At 40.9% G+C, this 14,937-nt stretch overlaps 1 protein-coding gene across 1 annotated transcript in view; it reads right to left on the reverse strand.

Moving 5' to 3' along the window:
* ELOVL7 (ELOVL fatty acid elongase 7) overlaps positions 1-12,586 on the reverse strand; it is an 83,731-nt gene extending 71,145 nt beyond the window's left edge. The window contains exon 1 of the mRNA XM_045565959.1: positions 12,467-12,586. The gene's annotated coding sequence lies outside the window, so the exon portion shown is untranslated. The remainder of the gene's footprint in view (positions 1-12,466) is intronic.
* Between the last annotated feature and the right edge of the window lie 2,351 nt (positions 12,587-14,937).

Here is a 14,937-nt window from a genome sequence, read left to right on the forward strand (position 1 = left end):
TTACAGATGAAATAAAATTAGCCATGAGGGTGAGTGATGGGTACATCAGTTCATTACATCATTCTACTTTTATAAATGATTGGAAATTTCCATAATAAGAGTTTTTTTTAAAGGAAGAAATAAAATTTCTATTTTGAAATGCTTGTTATGAAGTTGTTTTTTTTTTTAAAGCATATCAGGAGATGGTTCTTGCTCTTCATATAAATATTTCCCAATTTTTTCCCTCAAGAAATACTTCAACAACCTTTTAAAAAATGCCTACAAGGGGCTATAAAGCAATTTATCAAAATGTTACCAATTGTTATTTCTGGTTGGCAGGATTACAGGTGACACCTGTTTTCATTGTTGTTACAAGATTTTGGGGTTTTTTTAATCTGTTATTTTTTGTTACAAGTTTTCTGTATTTCTAAAATCAGTGCATATTATTATAGTCAGACAATAATCTGATTTTTCTGATTATATGGAAGTATGATTTTTCCACGTCAAGCACAGAAAACCTGTTTGTACCATAAATCTCTGTATCTTCTTCTATGTTTACCATGAAAAATATTAATGAAAACATGAGCACAAGAGTCCAGCTGTCCAAAAAACTACCCGTCTTATAACAGCGGCATAGAAAGAGTGAGTTTTGACTGTCATTGGGGAAAGGTGTACTAGAGAAGATAATTCTGGAATGATGGGAAGGCTGGTAAGATTTTGGTCTCATTTTGGCAAGGCAGACTTATTGACTCACACAACTGAGTGCTCATAATGGACTCTCTAAGAGCAGATAGTCCAGAGGAGTCAGGCGTTTCTGGGAATGTGATATATGATACCTTACACTACTTCCATTTTAAGTTTCGCTTGGGCAAGGTTCATGTCTGGCTACTAATTCATATACAGCTATATATTTTTTTTTCTTTTAGATGATTAGGGAGACAGAAGAGAGGAAAAATTTCTCTCCATCGTTGAATAAGAGGAAACAGTTAATGCATTTTTGACTCTTTGCCCCCAACATAATTCTCTCCTCCTTCTCCTCCCCCACATCATTTTATTTTGAGTAGAATTAGTTGCTCATTCTCTATGTGAGGCCTAGTAGAGAGGCTCTTGAGGTTCTTGTTCACAAGCATCAGGGCTCCCAAGATTCATTATTAGAAACCGAAAGATCCTTGGGGAAGGCACCATGTCTCTATTCATTAATTCAACAAATATTTGGTACCTACTCTGTGCCAAGCACCCTGCTTGACACTAGGAATACACTAAGATCCCTGTTCTCATGAAGTTTACTTTCTTGTGGGAAGACACACAAGTAAACAAAGATAAACACAAACAGAAGTAAGACAAATAATGGCAAGAGTTATGAAGAAAATAAAACGTAACATGAAATGATAAGGTAACCAGGGCAGAGGGCTGTAACAGTAAAGAGTAGGCAGAAAGAGCTAGGACATTGAAGAGGATGTAGGAGCCAAGTGGTCCTGAAGGAGAAATAGCAAACGCAAAGGCCTGGTGAGAGGAACAAACTTAGTGTGTCAGAGGAACAGAAAGCAGAGCACAAGGAGAGTGACGCTGGACAGCTCAGAGAGATAGACATGCAGGGTCTTCTTAAAGCAGTTAAGAAGCCTGGGTTTTATCCTAGGTGCAAGAAAAAACGATCAGAGGTACTTTTTGTTTGTTTGTTTGTTTGGTTGGTTTTGTTTTTTGTAGTATGACTATTTCTTTTTCAATTTTTTTAATTATTGTAAAATACACAACATAAACTATACCATCTTAATCATTTTTAAGTATACATTTCAGTGGTATTAAATACATTCATATTGTTGTACAACCATCACTACCATCCATCTCGAGAACTCTTTTCAACTTGTAAAACTGAATCTCTTATCAGAAGCTTTTAAGCAAAGCAGTGATATAATCTGATTTATGTTTTAAAAAATTAATTTAGTTGCTTGGTAGAGAATTGATTATAGGAAGACAGTAGGACTAGGAGCCTACTGAAGTAGATGGATTCAGGATATATTTTGTGGACACAGCTGACATGACTGTTGCTAATTTGGATGAGTATGAGATAAAGAAAGAAATGAGGATAGGAGATGATTTCTAGATTTTTATATGTCCATTGTCTAACACATAGCAAATAGCATGAGTGAATACTGATTTACATGAGTGAATATTGAATTACATACATGAGTGAATATTGATTTAACATTTAAAACGTAGAAACTTTTCTTCCTAGAGAACTAGGAAAACAAAAATGAAAACTACCATGGACATAGGAGATATCTTTTTTCTAGTGTCTGAACTAATTGTGCCCTTGTAATATGGATAAAGTCTACACAGTTGGTTCATGTTAGCATGATCTGCCTAATTTTAACATTAACACTAAAAGCTAATCTCTTACATGTATAGAACTAAGTTAAATTTTATTAAGCATTTTACATATATTATTTTATGCCTTTCTAAATCAATAGGTTTTAAAGAGACTATGGTACTATGGGCCACCTCCCCAGAGATTACATGTATACAGAAATTTGATAATTTGGAGAGTTTATGGACCCTCTGAAGTCCATCCACAGACCAACCTCAGGTTTAAGAAGCTCTGCTCTACTCAGTGCTAGAGTTGTTATTGTGTATCATTATGAGAACCTTATCAGCCCTGGAGCCTATGGAAAAATGCTTTCAAAGGGTTTATCTTCATTATCATCCATAATAAGTGACCTATCAATAACCAATATTAGTATTAAAAAATCTCTGGGTCCTCAGCAAAACTGTTACTTAAAATACTATCCATAAAGTGATTCAAGATCCTCTTTATAAGAGCCTACTTGATAAATATCTTTTATACTTCACTTGTAGGAAAAAAAATACCTTACGTATTTATGCTTTAAAGAAAATAGACCATTAGAGTTGTGGTTACTCTTTCAATATGAGCTCCCAGCTAACAGTTAAAATTTAGTGTTCCATTAATCACAACTACATCACCTAGATTTTCCCCTTCCATGCTTGGATCTTAATATATTTACCGTGAGTATTTTAAATCTTTTTAGGAAAAAATGTGGAATGTAAATTATGTGTGATCATATGCAAACTTTGCAGTCTTCCTACTTCATAAGCATATTATCTGTCTCCCCCCCGACTGGCACTTTTTTCTAAAGATGAGAAAATAGATTGTAAAGTCACACATAATAAGTAGCAGGATGTATAGCTGGAATTTCTGCACTCTAGACCCTGATCTGCCACTCCCCACTCAGATGACCTTGGGGAAAAAAACACTTAAATTTCTTGAAGCCTCAGATTTTTGGTCTCTAAAATTGAGTTAAGAGCACGTACCACACAGGGTTGCACTAAGAATTGAGCAACAACATATATTTGCCTGTTAATAAGGAGATGGCTAGCAACCCATCCTTGCTCTCTTTACTGATGAAATGATAAAACCAAAGGTTGAGGACTGGCAGATTTGTTTTTAAGGGAGTGCACAGCAAAGCAGTGGGCACTGCCTCTCCATTCACCTCACCCCTATCCAATCTCACAAATGCTACCTCCATAAAATACTCAGGCAATCTCCTAAAGGGGATGAACTAAGCTCTAAAGAAAGGATGGGGGCTGCTGGATGAAGAGAAAGCCCATGGCTTGGGCTGGATTATTTAATCATCTCTGCTAAAATATATTTTTTTCTTTTACACTTTCAATTGTGGTTCAGGGTTAGATTTTATAACACGTGGGCCTCAGAACTAGGTACATCACTGCACTGCCCTGAGCTTTGGTTTTCCTACTTGTATGTAATACGGAGGATGTATAATCCTTGCCCTGCCATGTTCTACAGTAACGCTTATAGGAGTAATTAATGTTGTTACTCGTAGACAAAGACGGAGCAGGGCGATTTAGGAGCTTCAAAAATTCAATGTAAAGCCATATTCATAGTTAAGGCTAACAGAGAGAAAACGATTATAAGTTTGAAAAGCACCTGGGCTCTGGTTGGGAGAACTTGTTTCTGGTCCCAAACACACTAAATAGGTTAAATAGGCTAAATAGGCAGATCGACTTGGCTTCACTGGAACTCAGCGTCTCCAGCCTTAAAAGAGGTGGGCCTAAACAACCTCTAAGGTCCTTTGTGGCTAGAAAAACTATCTTTAAAAAACACTCTACATGCTCATGTCCCAGCAAAGGTTTCACATCTTAGCCCCTTAGATAGGATAACTCTCAGGGACATCCAACGGCATTGAGCCCCAGATGCCCACAGTGGTAGTAGCCCCCTCATAACATTTCCCTGTCTCACTTCCCCACTCCCTAACTGCTGGTACTTGGGGCACGGTGGCACACACTTGTAGGTCCAGCTACTCAGGAGGCTGAGGCTGGAGGATCCCTTGAGTCCAGCAGTTTGAGACCAGCCTAGCCAACACAGCAAGATCCCTGTCTCTTAAAAAACAAAACAAAACAAAACAAACAAACAAAAAAACACCTATATCAGAAATTCAAATTAAAATGACTAAGTTATAAAGTGGCAAGTACACGGGCACTGGAGTTCATATTGAACTGGGTCTGATTTCCAGTGCTGTTACTAATCATGTGACCTTGGGCAAGTTTCTGAACTCCTATTAGCATCACTTTCCTTGTTTAGAAAATGGAAACGGTATCACCTTCGGAGGGCTTTTATAAAGATCAAATGAGATAAGGCACATGTAGAATTTAGGACAGTGGCTGGTATTAATATATAGCCAGTGCTTAATAAATGCTATTATTATAAAATATACTTTTATTTTTCTCATTTTATAAGTTTGGTCTTTTTCCATTAATCTGTTAATACTTCAGAAAAGAATGACTATACTTCTATAATTGCTATTTGAATCTAAAATAAGTTATACCTTAACCAATTAAACTTATCAGCTTAATAGCACTAAGAAATTTATCAAGTTTAATAGACTCTAGCTAATGTTATACTATGTGTTTTTGCTTTCAATTTGTATGTAAGCCATTTAAGGCAGTTAGGAAACAGCTCTATGTTCTTCATATGGGTTCATATTATTAAAATAAACTCAAATGTTATAAGAATACTAAAAACCCAATTTAAAACAAGAATGTATGAGTTGATTACATACATAGTATGCTAAATAAAGAAAAATATGTATTCTGCTGTATTACATTCCCAGTGGCAAAGTTTCACTTTGTCTTTATTAACACAGGTACGTAGAGTAACTCCAAAAGCAAAGATTTTTGACTACCCACAATACTATAACATAAACTATTACACTGAGACTAATAGGAACAGCAATTTTGACTAGTTCTAGTTAGTTAATCAAAAAGTTGTTTATAGTGATGAATCAAAAAGTATTTACTTACCTTTATAAATACTTACTTTACCTTAAAATATATAAATATGCATCAATTCCCCAATTTTCCAAAGTAGTTCTAAGACTTAACTTGAGGAAGAGGTCCTCACCAATATTTGTCTGATATAAACCATGCCTAGAACTTATCTTTCACAGTTTTCAGTTTTAATTTTCTAAGTGGTTCAAAAAAAAAAAAACAAAAAACAAAAACAAAAACAAAACTAAACAAAGTTGTAAGGAAAGCTCAGGATATTATCTTTCAAGTTTTTACAATTTTATTTCTTATCTTTTACAGTTTTCCCAACCACTTTCTTTGCAGCTCACTTTTATGAAATCTTTCCAAAGATTTCAGCATTCCTTTCACAGAAATAGTCATACTCTTTCCTTTTGTATAATACTTATGTTTCATAAGTTTCACACTTATGTAACTGATCTTTCACAATAACTGGTATAACTGGCACCAAGATGTTTGGAATATCTGGGACAATGTTCAGTTGGTAAAAAAAAAACAAAAACAAAAAAGAAAAAAAAGATGTTTGCAATAAATACAACAAATTTCTGTTAAGCCAATAACCTAGCAGGTAGAGAAGAGAATGGACTACTAGATGCCAGTGTTCATCTTGCCTGGGTACCACCCAGTCAGTGTGCTTTATTGGGAAACGAAGAGTATAGGCTCATAGGTCAACCAGCATTGATGGGATTGTATCTGTATTAGGATGAACCATATGCAAGTTGCCAATATCCAGCTGGTTTTCTTACCTATAGAAATGGTAATTGCATGTTCAACTACATATATATATATATGTGTGTGTGTGTGTGTGTATACACACACATTTTATTTTTAAAATACTGACTTTAATATTAAATATTACATCCACTACACATTTTTTTCTTAATTTGAACAATGAATAGTTGTTCTCACTATTTTCTGATTCCACATTTGCTCAGGAACTCACCCTAAGCTACTGAATAATCAGTAATTAGATTCGGGATTCCTAAGAAGGTCATTTCTACCTTCTTTCTTTCTTCAAGTTAAAGTCATACCTGTTAGAATTACAAAGAAGAGGATGAAGCATGAAGGTATCAGTATGTGCCTTTGAGCTAACTGAATAAGCAGCAGAGGGATTAAAATGTAGGTGAACATGGTTGGTTGGCTGGTTGATAGTTCTGAGACAAATCTTTCAGGCCCCCAGGATCAAACACAGCACTGTCTGCCTAAAAAGGCACAAAAAAGACAGGTAGGACGAGAGGCAGAGAAGCCCCTGGACAGACGTACAGTAAGTCACCTTCAAGTAACAAGCACCCTTTAAGCACCCTCTTGGGTCGTTTAATTCTAATAAATAAATTATAAATGGGCTATTAGGACTAAACCCAGAAATTGGGAACAAAAAGGAAGGGGGGTGCTGTATTTAGGTTAAGGGCTATTAGTGAAACTCTCTTTTTCTAGATTTCACATTTCTACCACTGCCCTTAAAAGTATAAATCAGTTTTATTTATATGGCTGCCTTCACAAAACTGTTGTATGATATCAGCGTCCTAGCGTCTCCTATACATGCTAAACTATCAACCCACAGAGTTAGTATGCAGAATGAGAAAAGCCTACATGTTGTAATTAGACCTGGGTTTAAATCCTGGCTCCACAGTTCTACCAGTGTAGCCTAAAGACCCTTTCTGCTTTCTTTACCTTTCTGTACCTATGCATATGAAGAGCCAGACCTTCCTGGCTTCAGAAAATTCATGAGAAAATGTACATTAAGTGCCTCACTGCAACTATTATGCCTAGAAGAAACCGAAACTTTCACCTTACAATTGTCATTAAGAGATTAAAAACTTAAATGCAGGTTTGAGCATCCCATAAGCACAGAGGCACAGAGGATGCTCATGAAGTTTACTTTCTATTCCAAAATTCATATGCAAGCTAAGCATAATCAAGATATCTAATGTAAACAATGAAGGTAGCTGTCCTTTCCAGATCAGATAGAGGCTTGACAAGAGGAGGTGAGGTCTCAGAAAGGTAAAGTGGTAAACACCAGGGATGCTTTTAAAATACAAATCTTAACAGGTCTTTCACCTTCTTATAGTTCTCCCAAGGCTCCCTGTTGACTTCAGGAAAAACCCCCAAATCTTTAGTAGGTCAAACAAGGCTCTCAGTAAACCTGGCTCCCACATGCCTAGGCAGCCTCATCTAGCACCTTCTTCTGTAGTTAAAGTATTTCCAATTCTGTGATCATACCTGCATTCTCTCTGCCTAAATTTGATTTCCCTTCCCTAATCTCATTTTGCAGCTGCCCTAACTCCCAGTCTTCCTTCTTCCAGCTCTGAAGGACTCTGTTTGCCTAACTCTGATCTGCCTCCCAACACCCTGTGTATATCACAGCACAGTTAGTCACACTGTACTGTAACTTTGTGATGTTTACCTCCCTGTACCCCACACAGACCTGGACTGGCTTTAGCATCCTGCCAGCCACGTTGCCTGACACAAAGCTGGCACTCACATGTTTGTGGGGTATACAACTTGTAATACTCCCAAATTTTGTCTAGGTTTGGCTCTATTACCTTATATTGGAGATGACAAGAAGCCAGGCTGCTGGTGTTCATGGCCTAAGTGGCTGCTTGTCCATATTGATGAAGATTTGTCTTTAACCTGTAAGACTTGTAAGTTACATGGACACTTATTTTTTTTTTTTTTTTTTGAGATATCTTGCTCCATTGTCGCCCAGGCTAGAGTGCCCTGGTGTCAGCCTAGGTCACAGCAACCTCAAACTCCTAAGCTCATGCAATCCTCCTGCCTCAGCCTCCTGAGTAGCTGGGACTACAGGTGTGAGCCAGCACACTTGGCTAATTTTTTTTCCATTTTTTAGCAGAGACAAGGGTCTCACTCTTGCTCAGGCTGGTCTTGAACTCCTGCCCTCAAGAGATCCTCCCATCTCAGCCTCCCAGAGTGCTAGTACTACAGGTGTAAGCCACCGCACCCAATCACTTATTTAATTTGAATAACAGTCTCTTAAGAAATATTTAAGATGGTATGCCTACTTCTGTCATTTACAAAAAGGATAATTTCACTTGCCAATAATATGTGCTTTCACTATATCTAAATCAATTAGGAAAAATGAAAAATTCGAATTTTTTAGAAGACTAATCTTATAAAATGCCAAATTTGCATTAGCTTTCAACTTTTCTTAACTTGTAAATGGTCAAAATTGGATAAGTCACAGAAACACATGTAAGAAATGTTGTTTATGGCATGCTTCTTTCCAAGGGGTATGATGTGTATTACTGAGATTTCAAGTTATTTCTCAGTTTAACATGCTACTATATTTACAATAACTCTAAATTGTTTGGTAAATAGCATCCTTCCATATCCTAAATTGATATGCACAAGTAACACATCATGGGAAATAAGCAATTTCTAAAAATTAGAAAAAAATCCTACTTCTTCAACTTGACTAGAAATTATTTGAGGATAGGGGCTTTCTTTTATGTACATTCTAATGTGTAGCACAGTTCCTATTATAGGATGAATTGTGTCCCCCCCAAAAAATATGTTGAAGTCCTAACCCCAATACATCAGAATGTAACTTATTTGGAAATTGGGTCTTTGCAGATGTAATCAGTTAAGATGAAGTCATACTGGAGCAGGGTGGGCTGTCAATTCAATATGACTGGTGTCCTTATAAGATGATGGCCATGTGAAGACACAGGGAGAAACCATGTAAAGAAAGAGGCAGAGAACAGAGTGATGCCTCTATAAGAAATGGCAAGGATTGTAGCTGTCATCAGAGGCTAAGAGAGAGGCATGGAACAGATTCTCCTTTAGAAGGAATCAACATTGATGACATCCTAATTTTAGACTTGGAGCCTCCAGAACTACGAAACAATAAATTTCTGCTGTTTTAAGACACCCAGGTTATGGTTACTTTGTTACAGAAGCCATAGGAAATTGATCCAGTATTTAATAAGATGTTCATATTGAATTGAATTGCTGTTACTTCATAGGAAGAAAAGGTAGGTACAGTGCATTGATCCTGCTTTTTAAATTGCTTTTAGAAATCTGACAATGTGTACTGAGAACCATAAGAATGACCATACTTGTTGACAAAGTAATTCCACTTCTGGAACACTATTATAAGGAAACAATCCCCAATTTGTAAAATGATACATCTGCAAAGATAAGCATTACTATAACTTAGATTGTTTAGAATTTGTTGCTAATATACCCATCTAACAATAGAGTATTAGTTAAGTAAATCACATTATAATTACTAGAATATAAAATAATTAATAAGAGTTTTAAAAATTATGTAATATGAAAAATGCTTACTAGGTATTATATGGAAAACACAGAATACCAAAATTCTATATGGAGTATGATGTAGGAAAACATACACAGAAAAAAAAGAGAAAGATGCAGGCAAAATGGCAAAATATTCAGTGTGGTAGAATTATACTCAGTGGGTCAGAACCCTCTTCTTGGCTCTCCAATCTCACCTTTTGGTACCACTATCCAGTCTTCTCCCCTCACCTCAAACCTCTCCAAGCACAGCCAATTCTTTCTTGGCAATGCCTCTCGGTATTAGTCCAGGACTGCATTACCTTATGCAGATTTTATGAAAAGATTACTATTTGGCCTGACAGCAGCCTCATCCAACTATCATATCTACCATCAGAATAAGACAGTAATTCTACTGCCAAATATATCTACTGTGTTAATCTATTAATTTATATTGTATGCACTTTTATGTATGTGCTGCATGTTTTAATAAAAAAGGTTAGATTTTTTTAACTTACTGTGATTTCACATCTTGTTTTGTTAAGATAAGGATTCATGGTTCTCTGCTGATTTGGCCCTACTACATTATACCTCTAAATGTAATGTTTCATCAGGACAACTGGGTACCTGTCTGTAGCAATGGAGTGAGCACAAGCTTTTCTCCCCTTCATTTACAATGTTTGCCAGCTCCCCTGTGTCTACCAATGCAAACTCCTTAACATCCTGTAAAACCTGGCTTAAAAATTCCCACCATCATCAAACTCACCCCATCTGTGCTACCTTAATTTATATTGTTTATATTATTCTACAAATATTTATCAAGCAATTATTGGCTGTAAGGCTTGAAGATGTAATGTCCTAAGTTGTTTACAATCTTCTTATGGAAAGAAAACACAAAAGATGATAATCAATAGTAGAAAACGGCATATGATAATGATAAATGAGTGTTCGGGGGTGGGGAGGAGGGAGAGTAGTGAGGAGAGGATGGAAGTGGTGAGACTGACAAAAGCTAGGAAAGACTGGGTAAAAGTTGAATCTTCTGAGATGTCATGACTGGGAAAGAGGCGACATGAGACAGGACTGTTGAGTTTTGCATGCTGGACTAGGATAATGGTGGGACCCCTGATAGAAATGACCTTCTAGAGGTGCTTTGGGGGAAAGCAGGGCAAGTCCAAATGGAATATTATCATGTGCACTGAGAGCCGTTTACATGAAAACTAAAGAAGACACCTAGAATGCAACAGAATATTAAGCCAGATAAGCAGAGGTGATAGAGGAAGCAACAAAGTTCTATAAATCTATTTTTCTTTTCTTTTCTTTTTTTTAAGAGCCTAAACTAGTACAAAGACACACAAGAGAAAGAGGGACCTGAGATTTAGAGCCTGGACAATGACGCCTGAATGAGTCCTATGCACAGGACTTCAGGAAAATAAGGATGACAAAAGGAACTCCAGGTGAGGCAGTATAGGGCAGTGGTTAACCGCTGCGGCGCTGGAGCCAGAGCCCCAGAGCTGGAATCTCCTGTTGCTCCAATGGGTGTGGCCTTGAGCGAGTTACTTAACCTCTCTGTGCCTCAGTTCCCTCATTAAAATGAGAATAATATTAATATCTACGCCACAGGATCGTTGTGAAGATTGGAAAGTTAACATGAATACTTAGATCAGTGCCTGGCGCATAAACATTGATAAATGTCTGCCATGGGGGGGGCGGATTTTATTTAGCCCTAGGTGACCTTGAGGAGACCAATTTCTGATCAGTGGAACGAGCAGAAGCTACAAAATAAGTGAATTAATAAGCGTGCGGTAAGAAGGCGGGGGCAGCCACTAAGTATTGATGACTCTTTTAGGGCAGTTAAGCAATAAAAGTGAGGAGTGGAATGAAGGATAACCTGAGAGCGTGGGGTTAAGTGAAACGCTTTCCAAAGGAACATCACAGCAAGAGGGAAAAGACCAGTAAGGGAGGGACTCGGGTCGCTGAAACCATTCTTCAGCCAGTTTGGGACTTGTCTGCCCGACTACACCGGGAGCTGGGAAGGGGCCGAGACCGGATCCTTCCTGTCCGAGTTCCCCGGGGAGCGCCCCGAGCGCTCTCTCCCTCGCAGCCGGTTAAGTTTGCATCAGCGCTGACTGACTGGGGCGGGGGGAGGCCAGTGTCCCGGTGAATGGTACTTTGGGCGACAGAACGACAGGCTTTCCTATTTCCATCTCAGGTATGACCTGTTCCACGGGTCTGTACTCATCACCCTCCTCAGCTGCCAGCAGCAGCCGCCGGGACAGGATGCGGCGCCGGGAGCCACGAGAGCCAGCGCCCCGCTCCGGGCGCAGCGCCCCGAGTTCACTCCGGCCGCGAGAACACGGCGCCCAAGAGGGGAAGGAAGGAAACGGGACGGAAGGGGTCGGGAGTCTGAGGACACAGCCGGCGAGCCAGGTCCCGGCGCTGGGAAAATGACCTCGGCGTCCAAGGTCGAGCAGGTTCTCCTCTCTCCCGGTCCCGCCGGCGAGCACCTCTGCCCCTCCCGCCGGCACCGCGGGGACCCGCCGCCCAGGCTCGGCTCGCCGGCCGCTACCTTCCCTCGAGGATGCTGGGGCGCCGGAGGTCCCCGCGAAGGCAGGCGGCGCGGCAGCCCCGCGCTCCGGCGGGGGACGGCCTTCGCCATCCGCACGCGCAAGCCGTGGGGACAGAACTTCCAAAGCGCCTCCCCGGAGCCCAGGGAGGGCCTGGCCAGGCTCGGCGAGTCCCCCGCACGCGGCTCCCACCGCTCGCGCGCCGCGCCCGGGTGCCTCCCTGCAGCCGCTCCCGACGCCGTTCCCCTCGGCTCTCTCCCTTCCCCCTTCTCTTCCGCGCGCCCCGGAAAAGTTCGGCCCAGCCCGCCGGCCGGGAGCCCCGCACTCACCGCGCGCGGAGCGGAGCCGAAGCGCGGGGCGCGAGCGCGGAGCTCCTCACAGCGGCCCCTGCCGTCCCGGCCGCCGACTGAGCAGCGAGGGCGAGGACGCCGCCTGATGTCACCTGCCCGCTCTCCCACCCTGCCGCGTGACGCGGCGCAGCGCCGCCCCCTGCCCGCCCGCCCGCCCGCCGGGGCCAGGTACCCCGCGAGGGGCGGGAGGGAGGCGCGGCCGCCGGGCCCGCCGGGGAGCGGCGGGAGGGGCGGGGGCTCCGGGCGCCTCACCTCGCCGAGCGCCCCGCCGCTCAGAGCGGCCGGGACCCGCCACTACGGGCGCCCTGGGGTGTCGGTTCTGGTCCTTGTACTGCATGTCTTTCTGAGCACAGATGCCGTCATCTCGAGGCTTAATATAAATAATGTGAAAATTATCGTCAGGCATGACTCATGAGGGGATGAGTCGCAGGAAAATCTGAAATGAGGAAAACCTGGCTGAGGGTAAGGCTGGAGGAGGAGGAGAAGCAGAAAAACGGGAGTCCCTGCGCCCGAAGGCATATTCGGAGGGTTGATTCACATCTAAAATGGAGGCCAGCCCAACGACGGCCCTGAGAAAAGCAGCGCGATTCGGGTCAGCGCTACCCCTGCTTATCAAGAAACTGGAGAATCGCTGCAGACGGTGGGGGGCGGGGGTGACGGGTGGGGGCTTTTACAGCAATGAGGAGCACATTGTGTATAATCTAAGTTAACGCTTTTTCCTGATAACAGCAACTGCTGCAAGAAAGTCTAGCAAACTCACTTCTCTTTATCTGCTGTTGGATGGGGAGTAGGGTGAGGAGGGATGTTAGCGTGTGCACCTGCGCTCAATTTTCTTTTTTTTAACTTACCTGGCCTTGTGTCTGGTAACTATCCTTTTAACCGCCAGGAGATTGGGAATCATGACATTAATAGCTTTCCCAGCAAAACAGGAGTCTAGAGAAGTTACTTGCTTATAAGGCAAAACCAAGGGCTAGTGTTGAGCTGTCTTCTAGGAGGTTGCAGTCCTGACCCAAGCACCTCGCGAAGGTGGGCTGTGTGTTTGTGTGTGAGTTCTCAGCATGGAATCAGGATTTTTTTTTGTAAAAAAAAAAAGAGGACAACCAGGCAGAGTTGGTAGGGAGAAGAACAATCTGGTCAGAAGCATATTTTCGTCACATGTAGGGTTTGCCTTCCACAGCTTAACCCTACTACATTGAACAAGAGGTTTTAATGTTTTATGTAAAACTTCTGAGAGTGCCCATTTAGTAGCCATTGAAAGGAAAACAAAAAAAAACATGAAAGCTCAAATTTAAGAGAAACTTGAAGTCAAGGAAACTAAAGGTTTCTCCTTCCTTTTAGATAAACTTTGTTTTCATATTTAAAAACGTCATTTAGTAGATTTGGGAAATCCTTTGGGAATTGGAGGCAATTGTTTAATGATATTTGCCTTTGAGTCTGTCACTATCTACCCATTTATTATAGATATATCTATGAAATTGTAAATATGCAGAAGGTAAAACACATTTATTTATCTAACAAATGTTTGAGTGTTGCTCAAATATTCCAGGCCCTGAAGATTCAACAGACAGCAAAACAAACAACAAAATCCCTGTTCTCAGGGACTATACATTTATTCTAGTTGGGATGAGAGGTAATAAATGAATAAAGAAGTAAAAAATGTAGTGTTCAGGTTGTGATAAGTGCTATGAAGAAAAACTAAGAAGGGAAGGGAAGGACTTTCGGAGGTGGGGAATTGCAGTGTTAAAGTGGTTAGGGAAGGCCTCAATGAAAGGAAGCTTTTGAGCCAAGTCTTTAAAGAGGTGAGGTGGCAAGCTTGTCCATCTGGCAGTGGTATTCCGGTCTACAGGAATAGCAAGGCTAAAGGCCCTGGAGACTCGGCCTTAGATGTTCATGTTCATAGACCAGTGAGTGAGGACAGTAATAAATGAGGTCAAAGAGTTAAGGAAGCAGTTTGGGTAGAGGAGTGACAGTATCTAACCGAAATTTTAAAAGGAGTATTCTGGCAACTTTTTTGAGAATAGAGCATGGAGTGGGGATGGGGAGAAGACAGAAGCAAGAAGATGATTAGGAGGCTCTTGCAAAATCCAGGTGAGAGAAAAAAGTGGCTTGGACCAGGTTGGTAGTAGTGAAAGGCGATAAGACTTTTAAAATATATTTGAAGATAGTATTAACAGGATTTCCCGAGGATTTGATATAGAGCCAAGAATGACTCCAGGGTGTTTGCCTTGGATAACTGAAAGGAGAAAATTGCCATCTAGTGAGAAAAGGAAGACTGAGAGAAAGAAAGCCGGGAGGGAGTGGGTCAGGAGTTGTTTGGGGGCACTGATTTAATTTGAGATGCTTGTTAGATATCCAGGTGGGAATGTCAAATAGCAGTTGGTTAGACCCATTTGGAGTTCAAGAGAGAGAGATATCTGGGCTGATAATATAAATTTGGGAGTAATCAGTTT

Source organism: Lemur catta, chromosome 12, assembly GCF_020740605.2.
Source record: "Lemur catta isolate mLemCat1 chromosome 12, mLemCat1.pri, whole genome shotgun sequence".
In the NCBI taxonomy this organism is placed as follows: domain Eukaryota; kingdom Metazoa; phylum Chordata; class Mammalia; order Primates; family Lemuridae; genus Lemur; species Lemur catta.